Genomic DNA, 15,639 nt, shown 5'->3' with positions numbered 1-15,639 from the left:
CTTCACTGTTCAAAGACCCTTTTCTCCACTTATGTTTGGATTCCCAGATGTGTTCTCGGGGTCTGGGGTTGCTCTGCATGGGACCTCTGGAAGCACATGGCACCACTGCCTATTACGTTATATTCAATATGCTTTTTTTAAAAAAAAAAATAAATTCATTTATTATTTCTTTGTTGGCTGGGTTGGGTCTTCATTGCTGTGCGCGGGCTTCTGTGCGCGGGCTTTCTCTAGTTGTGGCGAGCGGGGGCTACTCTTCATTGAGGTGCACGGGCTTCTCATTGCGGTGGCTTCTCTTTGTTGTGGAGCATGGGCTCTAGGTGTGTGGGCTTCAGTAGTTGTGGCATGCAGATCAGCAGTTGTGGCTCACGGGCTCAGTTGCTCTGCTGCATGTGGGATCTTCCCGGACCAGGGCTCAAACCCGTGTCCCCTGCATTGGCAGGCGGATTCTTAAGCACTGTGCCACTGGAAAAGTCCCTCAATATGCTTTTGAAGCCAGAAGCCAGGAGTATCTTAATGTGAACCAAAATAACTGAAAAGTCAGGTCAGCAATCATTTTAGCAATAAATGTCTGCTTCATTATATTGTGAACTCTCTCTCTAATGAATTCCCTTTTCAAAGGATTTTATGTGAAGCATGTGACAAGCAGTATATTCTGTTTTGGAATTAGCAAGGAGAGTCAAAGAGCTTGGCATCCGGGCATACAGGTGGCTGATTTATCATTTCCTATCTGCCTCAGCCGCCTCTGAAGTTCCTTTATTGTTGCTTTATCACGAGATAGAATTTTCCTTCTTCTTGTCCACTCGTAATGCCACGGGAGAGAAATACCCAAAGCTCTGAACACCTTTGTCTCTGGTTGGGTTAAATTTGTTTTCTTTCCACTTGTGTTTAACAGTCTAGCTCCCGAGCTTCGTGATGCCGTCCTGGGAGGGGCTCATTTCTGCTCTTGCTTCTCCAGCTGCAGATGCTCGCCTCACAAAAAGCCAAATTCCTTTCAGATTAAGGAGAGGCACATGTTTCTGCATCTGGGATTCAGGAGGTCTCTTGCTACAAGGAAACAAGTGTTCTCGGAGTTTCCTGGGATGGCCCTGAAGAAATTCTCACTGGGGGGCTGCCCAGCTCTGTCCACAGGCCTGTGTAGAGGACAGGCTAGGAGGTGCAGAGCCCCTGACTCACACCAGGGGGTCATGCCTTAACACCCTTGAGACAGAACCTCTTTGAGTGTCAGACTGGCCAACTGAGGGCAGATATTTGGTATATAGAAACTGTAAAATATTACTCCCCCAGTAATAATAATTTTTATCTTCACCAGTTCCACTTGAGAAACAAATGATTTAAATTCCCTCTTTTGAATTTTTATGATTCCAGTTTTTGAAAGAAATTGTTAAGGTTTGAGATTTTCCCCTTTCACTTCAAATCACCTATGTTGACTGGACATCACGGCTTTTCGGTTCATTGTCTATTTTCAAACCTCAACAGACACACTCGAACTTCTGATAACTAAGACTTGCAAACAGAAGGCAGCAAACTGATGAGCACTTGAGGAATGTGTCCTTCCCCGGAGAGCAGAAGAACAAATCAAGAAGAGAACCTTGGACATTGACTACATTTTAATCCTTTCATTTTTTTTAGGCGGAGGGTAGATTTCTTGAAATATAATTTTTAAGCATGATTCTCTTTACTTGGTTTTGTGGTTTATAGGGATTTCCCATTATCTCTGTTAGATCTTCTTTGTTTATTTTCAGTGTCATTTTCTTTTGAATTATTTGATTAATTTCTTTTTTATTTTAAAAACTGTCCTCCTTTTTATCTTTTATTTATCCGTTTATCCGTCGACGAACACTTGGGTTGCTCCCACCTTTTGGCTATTGTGAATACTGCTGCTATTAAAATGAGTGTACAAAGCAAAATCCTTTCTTTTTGGAAAAGGAAAACTGTAGCAAATTACCAACACTGGACCTACAAGAAACTTAAACCAAGTAATCAGTTAGTATCCTCTCTCCTCCCCAGATGTTGCTTTTAACTGGTTGTTCCAGTTCAATTCCTTTTACAAACTACATTATGTATTGTAAAAAACACAGTATGTTAAACTCCCAGGAGTGGAAGTTACAGTTTAAACTAGTCTAGGATGCCTGCTCTTCCCTTTCCAGTATTAATACAGCCCCTAGTTTTACTTTACAAAAATCACTTTCTGCATATCTTAAAACCCCCACTGACTCCGTTAAAAAGATATTATGAATTTGTAAGGTGTCGACGCTCTGTAATATGATTTATGAATGTCTATTATGTTTTGGCTTCACATAGTGTGAGATGTGATTACAAGGTAATGACGTGGGTTTCTGTATGTGTCACGAGCTAGGTTTCATTGCTTTGTGTTTCTGTAGTTCGACACACTTATAAAATGGGTCCAAGTTGGCAATTCAGTGGCAAAGCTATTATCTGCATTTGGATGCCTTTCATTAAAAAAAGTTGCAATGTTGAGATTATTTTCACGCCGTGGACATTTGGGGCAGCTAGACAAATCTATGGACTCCTCCATATAATTTGAAAACTTCTTAAAATACCTAGATGTTCAAAGAAAACCAATTTTGTTGACATGAAGCTTATTCTTATTTCCCACTACTTGGTGTCACCTCTCAAATGTTGTTACCACAGACCCACACACAACATAGATAGGCTTCTAGGTTAGAATCAGATTGAAAACGCTTTTAAGGAACCTTTCTTCTTAAAGAGCTAGTAAAGATGTGGAAGGAAGCCAGGATTTTAAGCTTAGCCATTGCCTCCAATCCCGGCCACTTCCCCCATTGCCCCAGTGCCCTTAGGATTTCGATTCTCTCCCTTTCTTCTGGTCTCTTCTGTCTGAGGGAAAATCCTGGTGATTGCTAATGCATCCTTATTAAATAGTTGAAAAGGCTACTTGTATTTGTAACAGAAAGGTATGTTTGTGTTCTTCAGCTTGATTTCTTTGACTTTTGTTCTAGCCTTCTGAGGACATGGGTTTCGTTAAGTGGATGATGATTTTGTGTTCTGCTGAACATTTTAATGGGTCTGGATATAAATGTTTGTTGTAAGGGAATGACTTCATTTCTCTTTTTTCCTGAAGGGAACATAATTTGGAGAACTGGGGGCAATCTGGGAAGGAAGGATGAAAGAAGGGAGGACAAGAATAAAGGAGGTAAGGGGCTTCCCTGGTGGCACAGTGGTTAAGAATCCGCCAGCCAATGCAGGGGACATGGGTTCGAGCCCTGGTCCGGGAAGATCCCACATGCCACGGCGCAACTAAGCCCGTGCGCCACAACTACTGAGCCTGCGCTCTAGAGTCCGTGAGCTACAACTACCGAGCCCGTGTGCTGCAACTACTGAAGCCCGTGCACCTAGAGCCTGTGCTCCACGACAAGAGAAGCCAGCACAATGAGAAGCCCGTGCACTTCAAGGAAGAGTAGCCCCCGCTCGCTGGAACTAGAGAAAGCCCATGTGCAGCAACAAAAACCCAACGCAGCCAAAAATAATAAAATAAATAAATTAAAAAAAAAAATAAAGGAGGTAAGATGTGAAAATTTTGCACGATACACGATGTAACCCTTTAATGTGCCCACAGATCTCCAATAAAGTCATTTTTTTTTTTTTAACAAAAGGAGTAGTGAAAACAGGTGAAGGGGGTGATTTCTGTGTACAGAGCGAGCATGCATGAATTCAGGAACCAGAACAGAGTGAATGGAACAGAATTTTATGGACAATTTTGCCGATTTGAATGAATGGAGATGACACCAAATACATGTTATGCTCCAAGGGCCAATAGGAGTCTGGATGACATCTAAGATACTCAAAGAGAGGGGAAAGAAAACAAAAAAACAGACAAAAGAAACTCTAATGTTTTCAGTTTGAGGTAGCTGTCACTCCCGGATGACATTCCTTTCCTACTTCCGTTGAAAAATAATGATTCGTTTATTTCTTTTTCATAGACAAGTTGATCTATAAAAGCCTCTCAACTGTTAATTATCTGCTTTCCTTAACTCTCTCTAAAGCATCTCCTTCAGGACTCCCTTCTTCTGTGGAGTTTGCCGTTGACTCTGCAGGTGAATTAGCTGGCACGGGGGCAAAGAGGCCACTGTGGGGAGTGGATTTCTGTGGTCAGCCCTTTGGCTGCTTATGAATTGTATAATCTTAACTTTTCCAAGCTCCCGTTTCTTTATTGGCAACAACATTTCATAAGACTGTATTAAAATGTTTTTGAAAATTTGTATCCGCCAGATGTTTTAAAAAAACATTTACAAAAACCAGAACATAATGTAGCTAGTTTTAGTAGAGAAGAAAGTTATTAAAGATGGTTTACAGAATCTTTGGAAAGGCCAGAAAATCAGACATGGCGGCCTCAGAGCCAAGAAAAATATTGAATTCACTCCCGGCTTGGGCGAGGGCCCAGCAGTCCATGCTACGAGGCTGAGCAAAGGATACTTACTGCTATGAACCCTGTTCCTCTCGCCTCTGTGCCCTGACACACCATGAGCTCCGGGGATGGGGCGGCCTGTGCAGTCTCCTTCTCTCTTTGCTCTCTTCCAAACCCAGTCTTGTTTGGAGGAGTCTGATTAGCCTAACCTAGGCTCCATGACTGAGGCTGAGAAACTCAGCCCTGGTTTTGACCACAAGACTCACAAAGAGGGAAAGTCCATACATTTAAGGAGGTTTTTTTATGGCTGGTGACCACAAAACATGACAGACCTACTACAATCCAAAAATGTATGGTACCTGGGACTTAATGATAGCTGAAGAAATGTATTTACTATTGTTACCACAGGTATTATGAAAAGAAAATGAGATAAATTAGGTTACTCTTGATAAGTACGCCTATATCCTTTCGTTAGCTCTTTCACACTTTTAAAGCACACATCAGGTACAAAATATTTTAAAGAGTACAAACACAACCATGTGTACATTGCAAGACAGCACACTGAGTGTGTTAGATGTCTTGTGTTTTTCCCTCAATCTTCACTTTCTGTTCTCCTCCACCCTTCTCTGGAGACTAGAACTTTGACTGAAGGTAGCAGCTTCCTTAACCTGACTTCTGGTGGAGTTTTCCAGTGGGAACCCTCAGCAGGACATCAGAGGGAAGAAGGGGAGTAAAGACAGATATTTATTCCCCAGGCTCTTTTCTTGCAGGGTGCAGGGATCACTTTGGGTTGGTTGCATCCCTCGATCCAAAGGCACATAATGTTTACAATATTGTCAATGAGAGGTGACAGTAAGTAGTGAGAAAGAAGAACAAACTCCATGTTTGTTTTATTTTTAAAATTTTATTGGAGTACAGTTGATTTACAATGTTGTGTTTGTTTCCAGTGTACAGCAAAATGATTCAGTTGTACCTATACATATATTCATTCTTTTTCAGATTCTTTTCTCATACAGGGTATCACAGAATATTGAGTAGCGTTCCCTGTGCTATACAGTAGGTCCTTGGTTATCCATCTTATCTATAGTAGTGTGTGTAAGTTAATCCCAAGCTTCTGATTTATCCCTCCCCCCTCATTTCCCCTTTGGTAACCATAAGTTTGTGTTTGATATCTGTAAGTCTGTTTCTGTTTTGTAAATTAGTTCATTTGTATCATTTTTAAAATTAGATTTCACATATGAGTGATGTCATATGTTATTTGTCTTTCTCTGACTTCACTTAGTATGATAATCTTTAGGTCTGTCCATGTTGCTGCAAATGGTATGATTTCCTTCTTTTTTATGGCTGAGTAATATTCCATTGTATATAGGTACCACATCGTCTTTATCCATTCATCTGTTGATGGACCTTTAAACAACCTAAATGTTCATGTTGTTTAAAATGCTACTTGTATCTGTAACAGAAATGTATGTTTATGTTCTTTAGCTTGGTTTCTCCATTTTTTGCTGGAGTCTTCAGAGGATGATCAGTTTATGAAGCTTTCTCCGTCTTGGGGTTCAGCTCCCCCGGGGTTCTTTAGCTTGAGGATGGTAACAATGCTCCTGGTAACTAGCTCTGTGGTACTGCACTATGTTTTGTAGTTTCCCTAAATCCAGAGCACATCCTTGAAAGTAATCCCTTAATTAAGTTCTCCCCAAATATACAGTTTGACTGTGCCATCTCTTTCCTACCTAGACTCTGACTAATACCATTGTTGAAAGATAGTGTAGATATATATAGCAATATTTGTTTAGAATTTTTTTTAAAAATTGTGTTTCCTACATCTTTTAAAATGTTAGTTTAATTTAAAATGTGCACACATTGAAGGATAGTGTTTCCAGTAGAAGTTATGGGAAGGTGAGCTTTCACTTCTAATAATTAATTTGGTGAAGATTTATTTGGTTTCTTTGCTATTCCAGGCCCTGAGCAAAAATTTCAAATAGTACAGTGAATGAGACCTGTGTCCATCTCTAAGTCTTAAAGAGATAAGATCTCAGGAAACTGGAATTTAGTTTTTACAACACTTTCAAGTATGTAATAGCTATTGAAATAGAAATAATGACTAGAATTATTTATGTGGTCATAATAAATAATTGATAATAGGAAGAAAAAAATGTACAAACACTGTCTAGATTGTCTAGTTTCTTTTGATGGTTATTTTGAATTCTATAAAGTAAGTTTGCAGGCATATTTACAAAATTATAATTTTTGAAATATAAGAATATCCAGGAGGAACCATCCAATTTTCTTTGGGCAACTCAGTTTTCCTGAGAGTAAAGCAGAGGTTAATTTGTATGTGAGTTAAAATCCCAAGAGTGCATAAAGATCCCTCAGTTAAAAATGGATTCTCTTGCCAGTTGTTCACACACACACACACACACACACACACACACACACACACACTGAATAACTTTTACAATTTTTACTGTATTTTCTACTAGTGCTATTACTTTTGGTTTCATCCATATAAAGATATGTATCCTGAAAACTCCTCCTGTTTTGTTGTGAGATGAGGGTACAGTAAAGGAATGTATAAATGTTTGCATCAAAAGCATCATTTTATGCAATTATCAATCAGGTATCACGTAATAGTGATGAAGCGTTTTTTTTAATTTTTAAAAAAAATTTTATTGGAGTATAGTTGATTTACAATGTTGTGTTAGTTTCTGCTACACAGCAAGGTGATTCAGTTTTATGTATACACATATCCTCTCTTTTTTAGATTCTTTTCCCATATAGGTCATTACAGAGTATTGAGTAGAGTTCTCTGTGCTATACAGTAGGTCCTTATTAGTTATCTATTTTATATATAGTAGTGTGTATATGTTGATCTGATGAAGAGTTTTAAAATCCTTCTTAATTACTCCTATTTGTGTCACCCAGATGTCAGTGTAATAGGCATTTTATGAAATATTTTCATACCCTGTACTTTTTTTGTTGTTGCCTCCGAGGCTCCCCACCCACTTTGTCAATGGCAGTTGTCCTCTCAGAAGGAGGGCGGGTACCAGCTGGAACAAAGAGGGCATTGATCAGCTTTGAGTTCCAAAGCCAACTTAAAAAAAAATTCCAGCAAGAGGGTTGAGCCTTTTAGAGACTGAAAAGGGTTTTCTAGAATGCCAAAAAGAAAAAAGAGAGAGAGAGAGAAAGAAAACAAGAAAGAAAGAAGAACAAGAGAAGGGAAAAAAATCCCTACTGGTCACATATCAAAAGCAAAGACAGAGGGTTTTGTCTATCAACCCCAAGCAGATGGAAAGCAAGGGGAGAAAATGGAGAGGCTCCTGGTCAGAGAGGCAGATGCTGAGAGGGACCAGGGTCAGGAAAGAAGGTGTCCTCTCTTACCCCTGAGGTTAAACCCTGGGGCATGTTGAAAGTAAGTATAGCTGGGCGTGGCGCTTGAAGGCTGATAGACAAAATAAAACAGAGAAACTGTGCAGAATTCTGGTGTAGTGGGACTTGCTCTTCCCTTCCCTGGGCACTGCCTAAGACTAAAGACCACCTTAGACAAGTTCTTGGCCCAACGTGGCACATTCTAGGCCTGTGCTACTCAAAGTGTGGTCCTGAGAAGGTGCTGGCCTCCAGTCCACACTGAGATCAGTTCTGAAATGGGGAGTAAGCATTTAGAAACTTTTATACCAATTTGATAGACTAGTGTTATGGACTGAATGTTTGTGTCCCCCCAAATTCATAGGTTGAAATCCCATCCCCCAATGTGATGGCATTAGGAGGTGGGGCCTTTGGGAGGTGATTAGGATGAGACAGGTCATGAGGGTGGAGAGCTCATGAGTGGGGTTAGTGCCCTTGGGAAGAGTCAGGAGAGAGCTTGCTTCCACTCTGCTTTCCTCTGTGTGAAGATAACATGAGACACTGGAGGTCTGCATCCTGGAAGGGGGCTTTCACCAGAACTGACCCTCCTGGTGCCCTAATCTTGGACTTCCAGTCTCCAGAAATGTGAGAAGTAAATATCTGGTGTTTATAAGCCACATAATCTATAATATTTTTCTTTTAGGAGCCCAGGTGGACTAAGACAACTGATTTTATACCTCTTGACTCAAATAATTATTTTTAAAAACTGGGGCTTGTATTGTGTGCCTTTTTACTATTTTATTTGTCTAATAAGTGATTTTTATTGTACTTTACAAAACTATGGGTCTGCTGTGGATTGGGGGCAGGGGTGGGAATCCACTATAGTTCGAGGAGTGAGAATCCACTATAGTTTGAGGAGTGATGTCCTGAAGGAAACGTTACAAGTGGCTGAGCAAGGGGTGAGATAGAGGGCTGGAGGTCAGACTCCTCACTCTCCTCCAACTCCTTCCACATGCATGGGCCATGGGAGAAACCCAGAAGTAAGTGTGCTGGGTCAGGAGGAGACATAGAAAGTCTCTGGAATGAGAATCCATGAGCTGGCAATGTGAACAAGAACAGACTCCACTGCACAGGCTGCAGGATAGATGGCTTAAACCAGAGCAGGAGGAAGGGCGTGGCTGACACTCAGGTGGGTCCACAAAGCCAGGGAGAGGCAACCAGTATGAGAACAACTCATGGAACCAGTATGAGAACCACTCATGATTCCACCAGACCCGGACATCAGTACCATGGGCCCATAGGACATCCCATGACTGGCAGACATTACTGTAGAAGTCAATGAGGACCACAAGTCATCCATTCCCAGGATCTCTGGGGGTGGTCTCAAAGTGTCTTCTGTCCCAGTAACTCATGGCCTTGAAAATCCCCCATACATTCAGAACCCATCCTGGGAATGAGGGTAGAGAACAAAAGGACCGAGGATTTACTCTAAAATGACTGCCCCAAAGAGATTATATACTGTCATTCAACAGTCATGTTTTCTCTCAGTACGCAGCAGTGCGATAGCTTGGGAGCAAAATTAAGTTAGATGTAGAAAATAAACTACATTTCTTTCACACCTGACTGGTAGTGTGTAAATTGGCCCTGCCATATGCCCAATAAATTGTGACAATAAAAGTCATGCCTGGCATATAGTACACTCTTAATAAAGGCTTACTGAAATATTAAAGGGAACTTTAAAAAATGTCACATTTCAAAAATAGACACATAAGCAGAATGAGGATGCACAGGACCTGCAAATCTACTCCACACTTGGTGGCTCAAGCACTTCAGTTCCATTGCCCAATATTTTAGATGAAATAAATGAATTAGGTAAGAGAGTCATGACCATGTTGATTGACAATCAAGCCCTGAGTAAATGGTCAGATAGGAAGTTTTCCAAATCACAGGAATCTGCCTTGGGAAAAGGAAGTCAAATTTAATCCACTTTTGAGGAGTCACTGAGCTTCTCAAAAGGATGGGATACAATAGACGGGGTTGGGGTGGGGTGCTTGCCCCTGAACTCCACACAGAGACTTCATCTTAACAATCCCAAGCTCTGTCTAGGACATTGCCTGTGCCTTTTGGGGACATCTGGTAGGTAATGATCACTAGTCATTCTTTCAATAAACATTATAGCATCCTAGTAACTGTGCCAAGTGCTGGGCATTTCAAGATAATTAAAGATAATTTACAGATTCAAAGAGATTCTTCCCACTCTTAAGGAGATTGCATTGCAGTGGGAGAAGCACGAGGGTAAACAAAGACACAATGGAATTTTTGCCATTAACAAGAGTGAAGGGAGCTTTAGAAGAACAGAAGAAGGGAAACATCTATTTCTAGGCCTAGTCGGTAAAGGGTTTTGTAAGGAGGCAGTGATCTTCTGGACTGAGGGTTGTGTCATGCAGTGTGCACCAAGCATGGCTGGGAGAATCAGGCAGGAACTGAAGCCAGGAGAGGAGAAAAGCTAGGTCTAAGTTTACCAAGGCAATAGAGTTGATACGCTTAAGCGATTTGAGATGGTTCCGTGACTAGAGCCAAGAGCCTCTGTGATGATGTGTGAAGAGTAGGAACGGGAAAATTCTGCAGGATCATACTGAGTGTCATAGACAGGTTTGAAGGCAGAATAACCTGACTGGATTTTTATTTTTGATGAATATTATTCTAGAAGTTACATGGCAGGTAGAGTGGGAAAAGACTGAAGATAAAAGAACGTTAAGACTAGCTTACATAAGACCTAATGACAGATGCTAGCCTGGATCTTTGGTTTGTCCAAATCAGACTCACTCAGATCTTTTTCAAAAAAAAAGGGGGATGTCTTAATAAGCAAACTGAACACAGAAACCATCAAGACAGGCTAATCTCATGCCTGTGACATGAGTTCAATCTCATTGAAAGTTTCTCCTTCTCTCTGTCGTTATACACTCTCCCTCTCCATGGAACAGCCCATTCTTCCCATTTTCTTTATTCCAATTTCTAGAAGATGTTTTGCATATTAGTCTTTTCCCTACAAGGATGATCTTTATTGAACTTTCTTTTAATTTGGATTCTTCATAGTCCTGGATCTCAAAGCATAGACAAATGAGATTTAGGCTTCATCCTACAGCACCAGAATGCCATACCTACTTGGGCGCTACTATTTTATTTAGTGCAGATTTACTCACAATATCTATTTGGTTTTTTTAAATAGCTGTCTCCTTTCCCTGTCTGTGAAGCCTCATCAGGAAAGTAGTTTTCACTGCCAAGATGGTTTCTCTTATTATACTCTTTTTAATGATCCAGAGAAGGGTGTGTCTTCCAGCCCAAATGGGGAGCCTAGTTTGGAGCAGTTCAGTAGGACACAAAGATAGAGAAGCATTCAAATATTCCTATCTTCTGTATCATTTGTAAACCTTTTTCACACGGACCATTGGTGGTCTGGCTTTTCACTGTTACTGGCTGGGTCTCAGCTGATCCCAGCAACCTTTGGAACCACAGAAGTTTGCTCAGGGTAGAAGTCTGGCTGGAGATAGTTGACTTAGGAGTCATTGACTATAGATGGCAGATCCCAACCTAATGTTTGGTAGGCACTGTCCCCAAGGTTCCTCAGTCTTCCACAACCCTGCAACCAAGTTCACATTTCCTCCAAAGATCTGTTGCCTGCAAGCCTACTTCAGCCCTCTGTCTGTGTTGGTCACAACCTACCACAGAGCTCCACATGTGCCTGAAGAGGTGAAACCATTTGCCTCTGCTTCCCCTTCATCCCCTTCCTTTCTCATCTCAAGCTTGGAATGAATTTGGCTAGATCTTCTCAGACAATGTTTTGTACCCCTTGGTTAAGCAAATGTAAAATGCATCCCTACGTATTCTCATGAAGCTCTTCCCCATACTCCTGAGACAACTCCTATAATAGTTTTGATAGTATTTTTATTTCCCACACTCGGATTTAGCACACCACTGGATCTAATGCTGTGTTTGAATCCTTATGACTGGACTGTACCTCCTTCCACTCTTGGGGGAAGCAGATGAATGCAGAGGTGTAATTCAAAGGGACCCAGGAGTCGGGAAATCCAGACTGCGTTGGCTCCTCTCAGATGGTTCCAATTGCTAGTGTGACAGTCTTTGCCAAGCAGGGCATTAATTTTAACCATAGAAACCTGGCAAGTCAGACAATTCAGCTTGACGTTGCAATTCAGCAGTGGGTACTATTAGTTTTGGATCTGATTTTAAGTGGTCTCAGAATACCGGTTACACATAGAAAGGGTTACCTGAAGCCAAGTCATGTGGTGGCCCTGTGTTTCTTTATCTGCTTTCAACCAGGCAACCTTGGACCAGAGCATGTGCTTTCCCAATGCAACCGTCTAATCGTATGAGAGGCGGTCGTCCAGCTCTGGGATTCTTGAATTTCATTTCTCTTTTTTTTTCATTTTTTCTTTCTTATTTCTTTATCAAAAATCAGAGCATGTGCATTGTTGGGGAAAAATACAGGTAACTTGAAAGATCTTAAAAGCCTCTTATATTTCCATCATCCAAAAGTGACCACCTTTAACAACTTGGTGCCTGTTCTTCTAGAAAGGGCAGTACAAGTAGAAAGACACAGAGAGAGGAAGAATTTCACCTGCATTTCCCATTTCCTTGGAATTTCTCCAAAGCAAAAGCACCAAGCCTTGCTTTGGCCAGGACAGAATCCACTTTACCTTTGCCACACATGGATTGCTTGTGCCTCCATCCTGGAACAGGTTGTCCAGTCTTCCACAGCCCTACCAACAGATCCGCACCCCCTGTAAGGGACTGTGACTGCAAGGATACTCCTGACCCCTCTATGTGTGGTGTTAGTTACTTTCTTTTGGTTGCAAGGCAGAGAAACTATTTCCTTAATAAAAGAGACTAATTACCTTAATACAAATGAGTGCTCATTGACGTGTTCTTGTGTGCCAGATTTGCAATCGTCAATCTGTCTATGATACAGCACCTCTAAGGACCAACATCTCCCTCTGTTCTTCTGACACAAAATTCTTGGCTTCACTCAGCAATGTCTGCTCTGTTCTCCTCTTTCTATCGATAGGTCAGTTCCTCCCAGGGTCCACATCCAAATTATGGCAGGAACTAATCTGCTAGATGCTGCTGCCTCTTTTTGAACAGAATGTTCTGAGTTAAGTGACCTCATTAATCACCTGCTAGACTCTTGGCACAGGTGTGTCTGCTCTGGTCCATTTACTGGAAGCCCTTGTTCAAAATAGGGGCTAATACTTCTCTCATAAAAGAGGCAAGGTGGGAAAAGTCTGTGTGGGCGTGGCAGGCAGCATGGCTCACATGTTCGGTAATGATACTGCCAACAAAAGAAGTGGCAGAAGGTAGGAAGGGATTTAACTGAAAGCTATTCAGGAGATGGGAATGACAGAATAGAACTTAATGATCGATTTAAACACTTAGATTTCTGGTTTACATGAATAGGTTAGATGGGGTTCTATTAAGACACCAAGAGGTAGTTGATTTTGGCATTTATTTCTCGGTATATTTAGTCTGAAGAATGCATGGCAGTATCTGGGAGATGATATACCTTTGCAAATACTAACGCAAATCTAGAGCTGAGGGTAAGATCTGGCTGGAGATAATTGGCTTGGGAGTCATTGTTCATAGGTTGCAGATTTCAATCTATTGCTCGAGAACCTCGGCTCTCTCCACCCTGGAATAAGACCAGATGCAAAAAGATGGTGTAAAAATAAGATATGGAAGCAATCTAAGTGTCCATCAACAGATGGATGGATAAAGAAGATATGGGGGCTTCCCTGGTGGCACAGTGGTTGAGAGTCCATCTGCCGATGCAGAGGACACGGGTTCGTGCCCCAGTCCGGGAAGATCCCACATGCCGCTGGGCCCGTGAGCCATGGCTGCTGAGCCTGCACGTCCGGAGCCTGTGCTCCACAATGGGAGAGGCCACAACAGTGAGAGGCCCGCATACCGCCAAAAAAAAAAAAAAAAAATGAAGATATGGTATAATCAATGGAATACTACTCAGCCATAAAAAAAGAACGAGGTTTTGCCATTTGCAGCAATATGCATGGACTTGGAGGGCATTGTGCTAAATGAAATAAGTCAGACAGAAAAAGACAAACACTGTATGATATCACTTATATGTAGAATCTAAAAAATACAACAAACTAGTGAATATAACAAAGAAAGAAGCAGACTCACAGATAGAGAGAACAAACTAGTGGTTACCAGGGGGGAGAGGGAAGGGAGGAGGAACAATATAGGGGTAGGGGAGTAAGAGGTACAAACTATTAGGTATAAAATAAGCTACAAGGATATATTGTACGACACGGGGAATATAGCCAATATTTTATAGTAACTATAAATGGAGTGTAACCTTTAAAATTGTGAATCACTATATTGTATACCTGTAACTTATATAATGGTGTACAGCAACTATACTTCAATTTAAAGAAAAGTACTTAGCCATTGTTAGACTGAAATAAATCCTCTGATTCATTAGGATTCATTGAGATTCTATAATGTGCTGTTTTAAACAATACTGCAATTAACATTTTAAAAAAAAGACGGTGGCAAAATGAATTTTGGATGGAACACTACCTCTTTTTAGAGAGATTTTTCCCTCCTCAGATTTACAAATTAATAGCACCAATAGTAAAAATCAAGCCTCAATTCCCCAACAAAAAGTTTTTTTTTTTTTACGGTACGCGGGCCTCTCACTGTGGTGGCCTCTCCCGTTGCGGAGCACAGGCTCCGGACGCGCAGGCTCAGCGGCCATGGCTCACGGGCCCAGCCGCTCCGCGGCATGTGGGATCCTCCCGAACCGGGGCACGAACCCGTATCCCCTGCATCAGCAGGCAGACTCTCAACCACTGCGCCACCAGGGAAGCCCCAAAAAGTTTTTTAATAAGACCTTTATGATTCACCACGATTCCTGTTAGGATCCAAGCAACCTGGTTTTTAGGATAAGGTAATTAAAGGTAATGCTGATGAACTGCAGCTGCCATTGAGATGTATGATGGTGAAAAACAGGAAGTGTTATGATTCTATGCAATGTGAGAATCTGTATTCAGCTTGGTGGAGTATAAGCAGGAAGTGACTCTCCTTGGCAAAGATTTAAAATGCCCTTCTCCTACCCACAGGACACAGGACATTAATTATGGCAGAGAAACTCGACTGCCAAGTAGAGGGCCGACCCAGCACTCAGGTTACAGGGGCAGAGAGCTGCAGTATCACCCAGCCATTCCCACTGAACAATATACGAGGCAGTTGCCAATTTTAAAACAGCTTTATCAATATTCAGTCCCTGAAGACTCTACTTTGAACAGCACATAGGTGGAGCCTCAGAAGAAGCAAAGCTTGAATGACTGGATGCAGAAAGACGTTCAAAAGAAGACATGGAGACAACATGGACGTTGTTTCTGAGAAGCTTAAGGAAGAAACTCCGGAAGAGCATGGAGATATTCTGGGAAGTATATTATATGAAATCTTGCAGTGCTCTCATCATCTCTCCTGTAGAATGGGCTTTGAAGTGATACAACTCTAGTTTTATTATTTACTATATGTATGACTTTGGGCAAGTTTTAAAACTTCATCCAGACAATAGCAGTGTTGCTTGGTGTCACTGTAAAAACCAAGAAAATGTATGCAAAGTGCCTGGCACATGGAGAACATTGAAATGATAGCTATCATTTTAAAAACACTTTGTTAGTAAATATAAAAATACCTGTAAGAACTCTTCTTGGTTTTCTTATAAGTGATTATAAAATCATTCTTCTCAATTCATTTCCCCTTGAGTTTGAAAGTCTGTCAACCACAAAATCCTTCCCACTAAAATTATTTAGATTTTTAGAAATCTCACCCTACCATTTGTGGTGAATTCTCTGTAGTTTTGAGGAGTA

The sequence above is a fragment of the Orcinus orca genome, chromosome 18, assembly GCF_937001465.1.
Source record: "Orcinus orca chromosome 18, mOrcOrc1.1, whole genome shotgun sequence".
Lineage (NCBI taxonomy): Eukaryota > Metazoa > Chordata > Mammalia > Artiodactyla > Delphinidae > Orcinus > Orcinus orca.
The sequence above is the reverse complement of the archived record's forward strand: the minus strand, read 5'-3'. Positions refer to the sequence as shown.